Source organism: Eptesicus fuscus, chromosome 9 (genome assembly GCF_027574615.1).
Source record: "Eptesicus fuscus isolate TK198812 chromosome 9, DD_ASM_mEF_20220401, whole genome shotgun sequence".
Classification (NCBI taxonomy): Eukaryota; Metazoa; Chordata; class Mammalia; order Chiroptera; family Vespertilionidae; genus Eptesicus; species Eptesicus fuscus.
Genome location: NC_072481.1, coordinates 57,384,933 through 57,399,397, shown reverse-complemented (window position 1 = coordinate 57,399,397; position 14,465 = coordinate 57,384,933). Strand labels below are relative to the sequence as shown.

Sequence of the window (14,465 nt, the reverse complement as noted above, 5' to 3'; positions counted from 1 at the left end):
TTTTTACTATTGTACTGCATTACTTTATATGTCTATGCTACAATTTATTAAAGCATTTCCCACTATATGGGCATTATGTTATCATCTTAGGCCACCAGACACCATTTTGTATACTAGCTATATATAGAAATTTGGTTTTAAATTTTATACCCTACTGTTCTGAGTTACAAAAGCAATGAAAATTCCTTACACCAGTATATATTTTATTCATGCATCAGGATTTGTCTCAGGTATTTAGCTAACAAACACCAAATGTAATACTATTCATGTTAACATATTCTATATTTCACAACTCTGCAAAACTAGCAACGTTCATATAAACAGATTGACCTCAACCACCAAGAGCATTAAGACATTTTTAAAAATATATATTTAACTATTTTGTACAGATTTATGTTTTCAATCCTGGAAAACAATTTCCCTTTTTCTCACAATTTAGAAAAATCAAAACAGACTCCTTAGCACTTCACTTTTTAGTCTTGGCTTGGGATCTTTGTTCTAGGTGTGAATTAGAGTATAGAGAAGTATTTTATGTGAGATTGGTTAACATCCATTGTTGAGAGTTTAAGTGTACAATAAAAGGCTGTTTAAATGGATAATCATGAACTATACATAAAATTAAATTAAACATTGATTTCATTGCTCATAATCTGTCATAGTGATTCTACATGGTACTTACCTCTCCTATGTAGATATAAATATGTTATTTTTACAAAGCAAATTATGTGTACTAAGTGAAGGATGCCATTATTTCAATAAGCTCAGAAACATAAAAGGCAACATAATCAAATGAAATTTTGTGACCTCTACTCCCAATGATGTTTGTGCTGCAAAATGTTGACTGATCTTAATATAAAAATACTCATGTTGAAAATATTTGCACATCTTCATTCACTATTTAATGGAGTTTGATTTTTAAACATAAAATCTAAATGTCTAGACAGACCCATATTAAAGAATCATATAAATAACCTTTTATGTCTCTAGATAATACTGTTATAAAGGATTCAGAATTGTAATTATTTTTAATAGACCAAAGACATACCTAATTTACTGTCCTTATTTTTAATTATTACAACAGTATCTATTTCCATCCTCTTGTAATATCATTTAGGGACTTAAAGGTCCATAAGAACTAAGGAAAGAGTTTACATTAAGTAATTATCAAGAATTTCACTAGTAAACATTTTCAAATAACAATGACTTATTCACTTTTTGATGAAAATTAGTTACAAACATTTAGATTTTATCCTGCTTGAATAATGTTTAATTGTATCAATTTGCTGCATTCTATCTTGACTTGATTTTAGAGCTGTCTATATTCACTTATTTAAATTTTTCCTTTAGTCCTTTTTAAATTATCATAATTTTAGAGCAACCTAATTTTCTTTAATTCATTGAGGTATTAAGTTATTTTTATAAAGATTTTCCTAATTTTATCATATACTCCTATGTTTGTCAATTTTATATTAAAAATTATCTGTGAATACCATTATAAGTAGGTGCCACCTACTGTTATTATAATATATATATATTATACTGATTCTGAATTTTCAATATAATAATGATTCTGAATCATATTGTAAACAAGTAGGCATTATCAGCCACAAATCCTCAAGTTGAAGTCATTACACATTTTTTAAACAATATTCTGCATTTAAAACTAAACTTAAAGCAACCATTTATTATTTGGGTTGCTTTCACAATCAATGCATTAATTTTCATTAATAGAATAGAATCTAAGGGTTGAATGTAGTGAGCAATTGTCTTCACATTTTAATTCAAATCTATTCTTCTGAAGTTACAGATATTTCTATTGTATTTGAGACTCTTTCAGTTATACGTTGTTATGCAACAAACCACTCCAAAACATATTGGCCAAAACAACCCCAGTTTATTATTTTTCACAATCAAAAGTTGCTTGAGCAACTTTTTTGTTGGCCCCACTTGGACTCCTTCATGCATCTGCGTTCAACTGTCAGTCAAATCATGGCTAAGCTCCGCCTGGATGGTTGAGACAGTGGGTTTTTCTTACCATGTCGTATTTTATTCTTAAGGAGTCTCTATTGATTACTTCAGATCATGGTAATCTCAGGGTTTCAAAAGGGCTAGGCTGGCTACATAATTTGTGGGGCAAACGGAAGTATGGGGCTCTCTTGTTTAACAATTGTTGTTTAAAGATGTTGATATTAGTATTAAACCAATGAAGGCCCTTCTAAGTATGGGGCTCTATAAAACCACATAGCTGCATGCCCAAGAAGCCAGTCCTGGAAAAGAGCAGCAGCAGAAGCTATACAATTTGTTGGAGCCCTGAATCTTGAGCCACACAATTTTTCACCTCCCAGATTCTATGGGTTAACACAGTCCCAAAGCCAGGGCATATTCAAAGGGGTAAATCAGGATGGGAAAAATTAGTGATTATATTTTGCAATCTACCTCATAGATGTTTTAATTCTTCCCCTTCTTACAATATCTAGTCAACCTCAACATTTTTTTATTAAAAATCAATTTTAAACACTTTAATTAAATTATCTAATGAAATCAAGTGCACTCTGCTATTTCCAACCCTGTTTACTTAATTTTCAGAATTTGATGAACCAGGGAGGAAAGTCTGAAAATGAAGAAATAAAATCATTTTTTTTTTAAATTATAGGTTCAAAGAAAAACATATTTGGAAGGAAAAAAGAAATCTTAAGAAACTATCAAATTGTTTATGTGACTATATAGAGATGTCTGCCAGATAATTTACTACAGACAAATGCATCTGGGTAGGTGTGTATGGAGCTGTTCTAATTAAACAGAACAGAACCCTGTAAACCCCAGACCTGGTATAAGCCCCTATAAAGCACCAGAGTACTGTACTATAGCTCAGATGAGAATTGTCGTCCCCATGTGCAAAACAGACCAGGCCAAAATCTTTACATCTAAGGAAGATAAGGACAAGTCTGGGGTACTGTCATTTCACTGTGGGCCACCCATGTCCTTATAGCAACAGTGCTAAGGCCACTCTGCTGCAATTGGCAATGGAAGGCTCTTTTATACTCTTGAGATATTCCATTCATTTTTTTCACAGACACCTGGTTGTTTTTGGTATTATTCTAATAGTCTGTGATTTTATTACATTTTCTTTAAAGGCAACCTCACCACTAAAGGAAATGGATCCTAATCCTATGAACTCTGACCTTTTGGTGGCATTCTATTATATCTGCTCTATATTCTGATTCTAAATTTCCACTATCTTCTTTTTCTATGCCTAAGATCATTTAGGAGGATAGTTGCTGTTAGCCTTTATAATTGCTGCCTTTATCTTATTTGTACAAGATCAAACCATTTCTAACAGAAAGAAAATGGGCAAATTTTGCTATAAACTGATCACTGCAGACAAATTTGTTAGACCTGTTATTACTAGGAAGGAGTAGAAAAATTTACTAACTGAGAACCACAGGTTTCCTGGTATCTCCCAAGAAGAGCTCAAGGTTTTTGTTGTTACTGCAGTTTTTCCACTTGAGAAAGACACAATGAAAGGGGAAGGGAGAGCAGTGATGCCTGTTTCCAACCTCAGGGTCATGGAGGGATGGGATCATTCTGCTGAGAGTGCACCAAAGAGAAGAAAACCCATTACTTGATGAGGGTTAAGAGCCCAGGGAGAGGCCAGATTGCCAAAGTGTGGATCTCACAACAAGGAAAGCAGGCATGAGACAGGCCCCCCACAGATTCAGGCAGAAGGATTCCTTCCCTGATCCTGAGTGAGGCTGAGGACATGTAACAGGCTGGGCTATGTGGGGATTTGCAGCTTTCCATATGTTATTTACTACTGCAGGCTTCATTATGTTAATTAAGCCTCCTCCTGTCCAGGGCAGTGTGGAAGCCCAGGAAGAGAGGAAAGGGCTCTGCCAGGAGATAAGGGGAAGCTCAAACAGGGGGACCTAGGCCTTTTTTGTTTGGGGTGGAATGTAGACTCAAAACTAGATTAACTGGTTTCTGTTCTTGCAAATGAAACAATGAGCTCAGTCCCCAAAAAGGCACTGTGGGTAGTAGATACCTTGGAGCCAAATTTACTAATTAGAATAGTCTCAAATGACCCTGCATCTCCTGCCAAGGACATCAGCAAAAAATAGTCCAGTGCTTGCTTTCCTCTGCAGGGCTCTTGCCTTTATATCCAGCCCCCTTCCCACACCCATTACATGGTATGGTTTGAAATAGGAAGTTTCACACTAGCAATGAGAGAGAATATGCTGCTGAAAAGTTGTGTAACAAGATCCCATTTTTGTAAAATAATGACAAAAATAAATTATCTATGTGACTACAGATAGATAATTGATAGGTAACTGATATATAGATTAGATAGATAGATAGATAGATAGATAGATAGATAGATAGTTGATAGATAGATGATAGATAATAGATAGAGCCTTTGTTTATAATTATGTAATCCTGGAAGAAAATAAACTGTGAACATGAGTTGTGATAGTGGATCAGAGGTGCTATAGAAAAGGGAAGAAAAGAGATGAAAAAAAACACAACAAAATTAGACAAAAAAGTCACTTCTTTTAATAAGTTATGAGTATATCATTCAAGTTAAATGCTGTTTGACAAGAGTATTGTTACATATATATGTAATGAACAAAATTTAAAGAACCTCATGTAGCCTGAAACATTGATTCTTAAAAGAATAAAAGTTTCTTCTATATTCTTTTCATATAATTCCTGAACAAGAAAGTATCTGAGCAGCCATTAGCAGTTATGATACATTTATTGAGGCTATGTAAATGTCAGGCATTGTTTATATTGTAGGATCCAACGGCCTCCTTCCTCATAAGTCCTCTTAACACATCATAAGAGCAACACCGTAGTATGAGGCCTCATTGGCTAAGAGCAAGAAGTTTTCTGTAGTGGAACCAACTCTACTAAATAACAGTCAACAGCAGTGGGGGTGGTAGACTTTTCCTGGTAGGGATAAAGCATGAAGATGTTCATATATTCACAGTACAAATGTGAAAGTTGAAAGTCGTTAACCACGTCCTACACACACACACACACACACACCTTTCCTCTCTAAATAATAGTATCAAAAATATGATTTTGTTAAATATACATTTTATAAAGTATTACTTAATTTACATAACTTTTCATTTTCTTAACACACTTCCTTTTGGGTACTGTAAAGTAGGATCAATTCTTTACAGCAATTTAATTATTGCATAGAAAATTATTCCTCTTAAATGTGTACCCACTCAGTTTTTATTTTCCTCCTATTCTCTAGTATGTAGCTAAAGATTTATTGTGACTCCTGGAAATTCTGTAAAAAATTGATTTGATAACAGTACCTCGGTGCCATTTTTCTTATACTGGCCAAGCTAGCAATGAGATCAATCAGAGCTTTCCTTCTGACCTGAAGAGAGTGCAATTGTGTCCCAGTGCAGAAGAAAACGTGTGCAAACACAGTCGCTGTTTGGTCATCATTGATTGCTCAAACACAGTTAGGAGAATGCGAGTCCCTTATCGCCCACTGATGGTGACCTTAAAATCAGAAGCAAAGTATAAGGAATAAAGACCTGTTTTGGACAAATCCCATTGCCTTTCTTAGTTTGATATTTCTGCAGTCATTTTTTTTTTTAATTTTTCATGATTTTTTCCAATCCTTTCATGAAGATTAAATTCAGAAACTTGGCTGAGTATGAGAAGATAGGGATAGGAATGGTTGGAGCTAATGGAAAGCAGAAAAGGGAAGGAAATATTGTGCATTTGACCAAATGAGAAATTAAATGGGAAGACAGGAAATAACTTCCCTATAGATATTTTTTCATAAGATCCATAATTACTATAATCAATACAATAAATTACAACATAACTTAGTAAACTATGTTTTCAATCCCAATGCATTTTTATATTTTCTAAGACAATAAAATAAGCCTATAAGACTTATACTTTTCCCTATCATATACTATTACAAAATATTTAGTAGACTAGAACACAAAATTCTTTTCATTTAATATCTGAATCACTTAACTTTACTCATGTAAAAGCACAATCAGGAGCAACTAGATTATTCTAACTATTCTAAAGTATTCTAATACTGAAATCATGTTTTCATAATTGATCATAATTTATTCACTATGCATTACAGAAATTATTTATCCATAGGATTTTCTGCTCATATTTTCCTCTAAGGTTAATCTTTGGCTAAAAGAACATGCTTGAAATTACATTTTTAATGAGTTTCTATTGAAATCTAAATGGTATGTTGTTTTTTATTGTGGCAATAACACTTAACATAAGAGCTATCCTTTTAACAGATTTTTAAGTGTACAATACAGTATTGTTATCTATAGGCACAATATTGATTAGAAAATCTCCAGGATTTATTCATCTCACTAACTGAAATTGTATACCAATTGATTAGGAACTCCACATTTTGCCTTTACTCCAGCCCCTGACAACTATTTTTTAATTCTTTGCTGCTATGAGTTTGACTATTTCTGACACCACATATAATTGCAATCATTCAGTATTTGTCTATTAGTGACTGGCTTATTTCACAGGTCTATGGTTTTGAAGTCTGTTGTTCTTGAGAATTCAGGAAACTTATGATGAAAATAAACAAAATGACACTCCCTGTCTCAAAATCTAATTCTGGAACTATTACTCTCTCTGCATTTATATATGCCTCCCAATTCTGATGGACACTCAACATGGAGGCAGCTATGGTACAAAAAAAGTCTATTCTGGATTTGGAATCAGAAGTCGTCAACTTCAAACCTAGTTTGTTCACTTAACTAAAGGATATGGGGACTCATTGTTGGAATAGAGGTTGTTTTAAACATTATTTGGTCAGTGCACAACTCACTACTGATGTACAATAGCATGAACGAATCTAAAAAGCAAATATTAGCAAAAGAAAGCAGACACAGAGAATACAAGATATATGATATAATTCATAGCAAGTATAAGAACAGGCAAAACTAGTCCATAGTGAGTCAAAAGGTGGTTACTGAAGGGTGGGTCAGGAGGATGAGAACAGAGAAGAGGATTGATGGGAAACTTGGTGGTGCATATGTCCAATATCTTGACCTTGGGATGTTCATGCAGTTGTATAAATCACCATGCAATATTACTTAAGATTTGTGGATTTTATTCTAAATATTTTATATCTTAAAAATACCATAAAAATATGGGATGGAGGAGGAAAAAATGAAAATATAGAAAAACTGAGAAGTACTGGAATCAAGGCCCAAATCCCCAAGTAAGGAAGAGAGAGTAAGAGAGTAGGAATCAAAACTGTACCCAACTGAATCTCTCTGGATCCCCTCAGCCTGTGAAGAATGGAGAACGACAACCTAGAGCCCGGGGACCCAAGGGACAGTATGTCCTCTTTGAATAGGATTCCTCTCTTGAAAACCATGGGTCAGTTCATTCCCCTCATTTTCATGATTCCCTCAAAGTCCAAATTGTGATACAAGTTATGCTAGGAGTTCATGAACCAAACAAAACCTCTCTTAATGATCTCTATTTGAATCTATAAAAGTATAACTACCAAAAAATCAAAGTATTCTTAGTTCTTAAAATAAACTGATGTGTGCTATCCACATTTACTATACAATGCACTGCCTGGTTTTCTACATTATTTTAGCTTCTAATTCCAAAAGACTCTGTGCATGCGTGAGCGTGCGCGCGCGCGCACACACACACACACACACACAGTGTTGCTGGGAAATACCTTACTGGAGGAAAGGGCACATCATACTCAAGTATTTAGAAATATATGGTTCTGAAATGGGGTATAATTATTCATTAATAATCCCAGAAAATTAATCTGAGACACCCAGTTCATCTCCTTGCCATTTCAAGTTTTCTTTCTCCATTAAGATACTCATATGGTAATATAAACAAATAGTATTGCATTTTATTAGTTCACATTTTAATATGACATTTATATTTCATTTTCTAATTCAATAGTTGTCATGTATATTCCTATTATTTTTATATTTTTCCTTTTGCCAATAGTGTTTTTTAATAAGAGTTTTCTTAGAAAGTCAATTTTAAATGTTTTGATGTTCTATATAATCAAATTTCCATAGTTCCATAATGATTGCTTTATAACATTTTATGGCTGATTTTATTGCCTTTGTTTTCATTTATAAAATGAATACTATTATAGAAATGTAAAATATAAATGCAAGTGTAGAGTTTTCCATATCACTGAAAAGATTTAAATTCAGAATTTTTGCAGAGCAGTTTGTAAAAACATGACAATATAATCAGAGTTATAGGATGGTGATTTTCTGATGAAGCATTGTTTTTTGTAAATGGACACTGAATAATACCATGTCTAGTTAATAAGCAGGGCCTGATCTCCCCACATCACCATGGACCACTGGAACTACTCAGCAAACCTAAGTGTCTAATAGTTTTCTTAAATTATCTAAACATTAAGGTGATACCAATCAACACATCACTCTAGTATTTGTCATTTTTATTAGTTTATTTCTTTGCTGAACAACAAAGATAAAACAAGTAGTGTATCTAATAAATCAAGAGTTGAAATCTTTAGTGTTTGCCTCACTGATTTTCTATCATTTGAAAAGCACACGTTCACACACAAATGAGGATTAGTGACAAGAAAAGTATGGAACACATCATGCTGCAGAGAAAAAAAAATGTATGTTACAGGCAGAACTACTCCTAGAAACTTACAGTATCCAGAACTACCCCTGGGTACAAAACTCCAGGCCATTGGTTCTCAATCCCATTTAACTTAATACCTCCTCCATATAGCAAATGTTTTTATAATGCCACTTCTATTTTCCCAACATAAAATTAGCAAGACAATTTCAAAATAAATCATGAACTGTAATATGAAGAAAAAAATAAAGAAGTTATTTTTAACATACTATTACTTCAACATATAAATTTTAGACATCACTATACTAGCAACCGTAATGAAAAAGGTAGATGCTCAGTGCTACAGGTGTCATCTCTGTGAATGCCACAGATAAAAAGGCAAATCAATTCATTCTGTTGCCTCAAAAACACAAGAAACAGTGCCAATGGTGATGTGATTTTGAGAAATGGTGACTCACTCTTGGGAAAAGTCTTAACAAAACAAAGTATAGTCTTTCCTTAATTTACACAGTAGTTGCATTACTAGGGGAAAAAAATATGTGCGTACTAAAACTATTTACAAAAATACTTGATTTTACTAGGCTGGGTTGTTTATGAACAGCTCTTGCACTTACATGGATACTCAGTGGTGCATTAGGAAGTCACACAGAACCCATCACTGGACAGGACTATGTCATACACATTCAGAGCATCCAGCCTCCCTGGCAATTACTCACTAAGTGACAGCAGTGCCTCTGCACTTGTCATGACAGTCAAATGCCCAAGACATTTTCCCAAAGAACCTCAGGGGATTGTACATCCAGTTAAGAACGAACCACTGTTCTGAATAAATCACACTATATCTGTTTGCTACTGAGGCTGAAGCATTCTTCTAAACAATCACAACAACAAATTTAAATTACTGCACAAGAGAATTCCTGTACCTCCCTGTTTTTCTCTTGCTTTTAGCCTAAGAGCCTTGAGTATAATGGAAAGAAGCAACATATAGATTCACATTCTACTTGCTTTGACTTCAGAGAGGTGAATTACGGCTTGTATTTTTTCAGAGGGCAGCTTAGCCATGTAAGAGGTTTATGTGTAATCATAAAACATAAGCATAGAGAGAAACTTACCCCCTTAACTGTTGGACTTCAAGAACAAAGGCTAAAACTTGAAGGGGCAGCTGACGGGTGTGCCAGGTACTGCCCTAGGCGGTGTTATAGATATTAACACATTTAATTATCAAAGCTGGAAAGTGGTAGAACAAGATTAAAAACACTCTTCCTGATATGCATGGGAAAAGGGAGTGGAAAGGATAGTTATGAACTGGTTGTTTATCTAAAAGCTGTAGAGTTGTATTGTTTTTATTTTCCTTCTTTAAATGTCAGATGACGTAGTTATTTCCTTCTCTATCCGTCATTTCCTTCTTCTCTAATAGTTACTTCAGTGTCTCCTCAAATTACTGTTGTTTTTCAAAGATAATATCTGAACCCCTTAACATTTAAGTTCCCGTGGAAGTTACCCTTACCCTCAGCTTTCTGGTTCTGGGGATGGCTCTGATTTTAAAATGTTGGAGTCTTCCAGAATATGCATTGGCACATTGTGTCTCCATTTATAAGTCTTGGCTCTCCACTTTTCCATCTTTAGTTAAATTGTGGGCATATGTATTCCACTAATATACTCTAGCACAGTAAATATATAGGTATTTAGGAAGTCCAGAAATATTATGGGCAAAAATTATATAATCCAGGTTATAAGTTCTCTGAAAGAAAATAATACGTTTGTTCTAGTTAATACTTTGTATCCTAGCACAGTGCCTAAAACCTAGCAGGTGTTCAATAATGATTATTAAGTAAATTAAATCATTTAAAAATTATACATAGCCCTAACCGGTTTGGCTCAGTGGATAAAGCGTTGGCCTGTGGACTCAAGGGTCCCAGGTTCAATTCTGGTCAAGGGCAAGTACCTCGGTTGCGGGCACATCCCCAGTAGGGAGTATGCAAGAGGCAGCCTATCGATGTTTCTCTCTCATCGATATTTCTAACTCTCTATCCCTCTCCCTTCCTCTCTGTAAAAAAATCAATAAAATATATATTTTTAAAAATTATATATGTACGATTTTTAAAAGCAATGGTTTGAATTTACTCATCTGATATTATTACTATGGCCATTCTCTCTTCTATCAAAATTGTTCATCTTTTTTCATTATTATCATCCAAACTGGTCCACATTCTATGGTCCTCAGTCAGACCTGATCCTACTTATCATGGGCCATAGCTCTTTGAATTAAATACAGCATCACATTTATATGGAAATCATCCCTTTAAAATAATCTCCAAAATATTTTTCATTACATTAAATCATTATTTACTTCATATTTATCATGTAAACTAAATCTTATAAAAATAATCTTCCATTTTAAGCATATTTTAATGCTGCAATAAAGTTCTGCATTTAGAGAAGTTATTCTTTAAGCACTGAAATAAAAGAAAAGATAACATTTATATGTATAAAGGTCAAAATTGTATGCTAAGTATTCAAAAATTATTTCTTCCATTTATATAAGAGTATCTGAAAACAAGAGAAAACATTCAATACTCTGTAAAACATTCATTGCATCATTAAAGTGGCATGCCTATGTAAAAATTTGTTTATTGCTGTGATAAGTCAATGTGAGATAATGTGGTATGGAGCTGCAATACAAATTGTAGTCCATGGCATGTGTTTTTTTAAAAAGCATAAAGATTTAAAAAGACAAAACAATTTTAATATAAAATATGTACAGGTGACAGTAAAATGCAGTGAATTAACCTTACATTTATTGCAAAGAACAATTCCTCAAAAAATATGAAACACATTTAGGAATGCAATGTTTTAAATACTGTTCTTAAGTGTATGCACAAACTGGAATACACCTTTAAGTGAAACTAAAAAGAATTTTCCCCCAGTTCTGATTGTTACTGTTTCATCATTTTAAAGGAAAATCCAAATTTTACAAGAAAAAGCAATAACTCAAGCCAAATAAAGCAAAAACCAATTGAAAGTCCCACCTAGGAACAGACCTTAAATTAATTCTCTGAAAATAGTTATTGGAAGTGAGAATGAACTACAATTTCCAATATAAAAATGCATAAAAATATTCCCATAGGATAAAAAAAATAAAGCCAAAAATTGGCTCCAATATTCAAGTCTCAGAATGGCATATGAAATGAGATCAGAATGCCTAAAATCTTAGGGAGAAATAAGTATTTACAAATGGGAAAAAATGAATGATATTTTTTTATTTTTTATAATATTTAAAAGAATATTTTTAAAAGGTAATGAGAATGAAAATAAAAGAAACATGTTATTTTGGCATTGCAGACCATGGCTAGATTATAGTTCTCATAGTTGACCTTTGTCAAACTCAAAATTACAACATGAAACATGTATGAATCTGTGTCCTGGTAGGAAGACTTAGAGAGAATGTGAACCTTTTGTTGATATTGTCTAAAATTCTTTCATATTTACTGTGTCGTAGGGTAAGTCATTCTCCTTTATTAGTTTTTGAAAGCATTCTCATCTGCTCTCCTAATTTATTTTCCTCCCTTACTCACCTCTGAATGTCTATCTAAAGCCAAACACCCTGTTCATGTTATGACTATTAGAATAAAACAGATAGGTGCTGCTAAGTCCACAGACGTGCTCCCAGTGTGTCATCACATCCCTCAAGGGTTGCAAACATACTTTTATTACTTGATGGTGTATTATAACACTTCTGGCATAACCGATTCCTATCCATTTAATAAATTCTTTCATATATATATATATATATATATATATATATATGTATATATATATATATATATATATATATATGGAAAATGAATCACTGTGAGTAGAATTTAAAGAAGGTACTGTGTCTACAGATGCTTCAATGTATTAATATTCAATAAAATTATTTATTTAACTATGTTTACGTGATTTTATGAGGATTAAAAACTTTGTCAAGCAATCTTCAACCTTCATCTAATCAGAGAGGTGATAATTATAAACTTTTTCTTAATTCTCCAAAAATAACAGCTATCTGGACATTCAACACTTTCAAACAACAGCTGAGTGAATACAGAAAGGATTTCCTGGGTACAACATACTGTCTGGTAAGTTAGAAGAATGATTCATTTTGCTTTTTTGTTTTTAACTTAGAATTTAACAACCTTTTGAGAAGATGGTTTGAAGCAAAAGAGTGATTAAAGACACGGACCAGGAGCCACACTAGCTCAATGACCTTGAAACAGCTAGTTCTCTGTCTCATTGACTCTTCACTCATAAAATGACAAAACTGATAATAAGATCCATTCATATGGTTGGAAAGAGAATTAAGTAAATTAATATGCTATGTAAAGAGTTTTAAATATTTACCATCTGGCATATAGTAAGGTCTATATAATTATTTACTGTTATGAAGATGATGATAATATTCTCCAACCCAGAAATAAATGATGTCATTTCAGAAACTATCCTAACATGACTGATGTGAATATAGACTTATATATCTATACATAGTGAATTCTTTTTAAAAATTTTCTTGTCAAAATTACATGACATGAGGCACATATGTGTACGCTTTCCCAGTATAACAAATACCTACTATTATTTTCTTCTTTTTCTCTCCAGACTAGTCAATCTGAGGACATACCTCTTCAACTTGATCAAATAGGGGTCACTGCTTGGAGAGTCTTGATAGAGTATATCTCTAAAGGTGGCCTCATCTAGCTGAGGGCAGAGTTCCAATGCCCAGAGCTGATTTCCCCAGGGAGGTCTTACTGGTTATGAAGTGTCCTGAAACTCACACCCAATAGCAAGTACAGAAAGGGTTACCATTAACCACAATGTGTTCAATTCTTCAAGTGAGCTCTTGCAGAGACAGCTAAATTTAACCCAGGTGCTCCTTTTGTGCCACCAGTGAGGGCATATTAATTGAAAATAGAAACCAGGGAACTCTTGAATATGACATAATAACTGAGAGAATTCTATAATTCTTTGTGCTGTTTGATTATGTAAACACAACTGGGAAAAGATAGTCATGGGAGTCAAGACACCATTCCTAATGACCAGGATACATTTAAAGTTATGCTTATTCCAATTGGAAAAATAATAGACTAAATGCCAGGTTGCTATTCAGAAGTCCAACCTTGGACAGTGTTAAAAATGAATAATAATGCATATTTTCCTCATTTAATTATTTGGTAGAGTCTTTAAAAGCGATTTTTCCACAAAAAAACAATTTTATTTATCACAATTGGAAAAAAATATATATTATATTTGGTAAATATTTCTTCATATTTTATTTTATTTATTTATTGTAGGGTGAAGACTACATTTGTTGATCAAATACATTTGGTGCTATGATAAGTATATTACATACATATTCATACATGAAACTTTTAAGAAACAAGTATGATTATATTTTCTTTTTTTTTAATATATTTTTATTGATTTTTTACAGAGAGGAAGAGAGAGGGATAGAGAGTCAGAAACATCGATGAGAGAGAAACATCGATCAGCTGCCTCCTGCACACCCCCTACTGGGGATGTGCCCGCAACCAAGGTACATGCCCTTGACCGGAATCGAACCTGGGACCTTTCAGTCCGCAGGCCGACGCTCAATCCACTGAGCCAAACCGGTTTCGGCATGATTATATTTTCTAACTTTATAGTTAGGAAACTGAAGATCTGTAAGTGATGATGTCCCACATACGTAGTGTCCGTGGAAAAGAAGGAACTTAAACCTGATTCTGTTCCACTTCAACTTTTATGCTCTTTACATTACACTGTGCAGTTGTTCTATCTGACATAACTATTTGGGATAAATTATGTATTTT

At 33.4% G+C, this 14,465-nt stretch overlaps 1 long non-coding RNA gene across 1 annotated transcript; it reads right to left on the bottom strand.

Moving 5' to 3' along the window:
* Positions 1 to 4,777: 4,777 nt before the first annotated feature.
* Positions 4,778 to 13,530, bottom strand: LOC129150294 (uncharacterized). The gene is made up of 3 exons (XR_008557045.1): positions 13,232 to 13,530; positions 5,328 to 5,520; positions 4,778 to 4,947 (listed from the first exon to the last, which is right to left on the bottom strand). It is a non-coding gene; the product is annotated as an uncharacterized LOC129150294 (long non-coding RNA).
* Between the last annotated feature and the right edge of the window lie 935 nt (positions 13,531 to 14,465).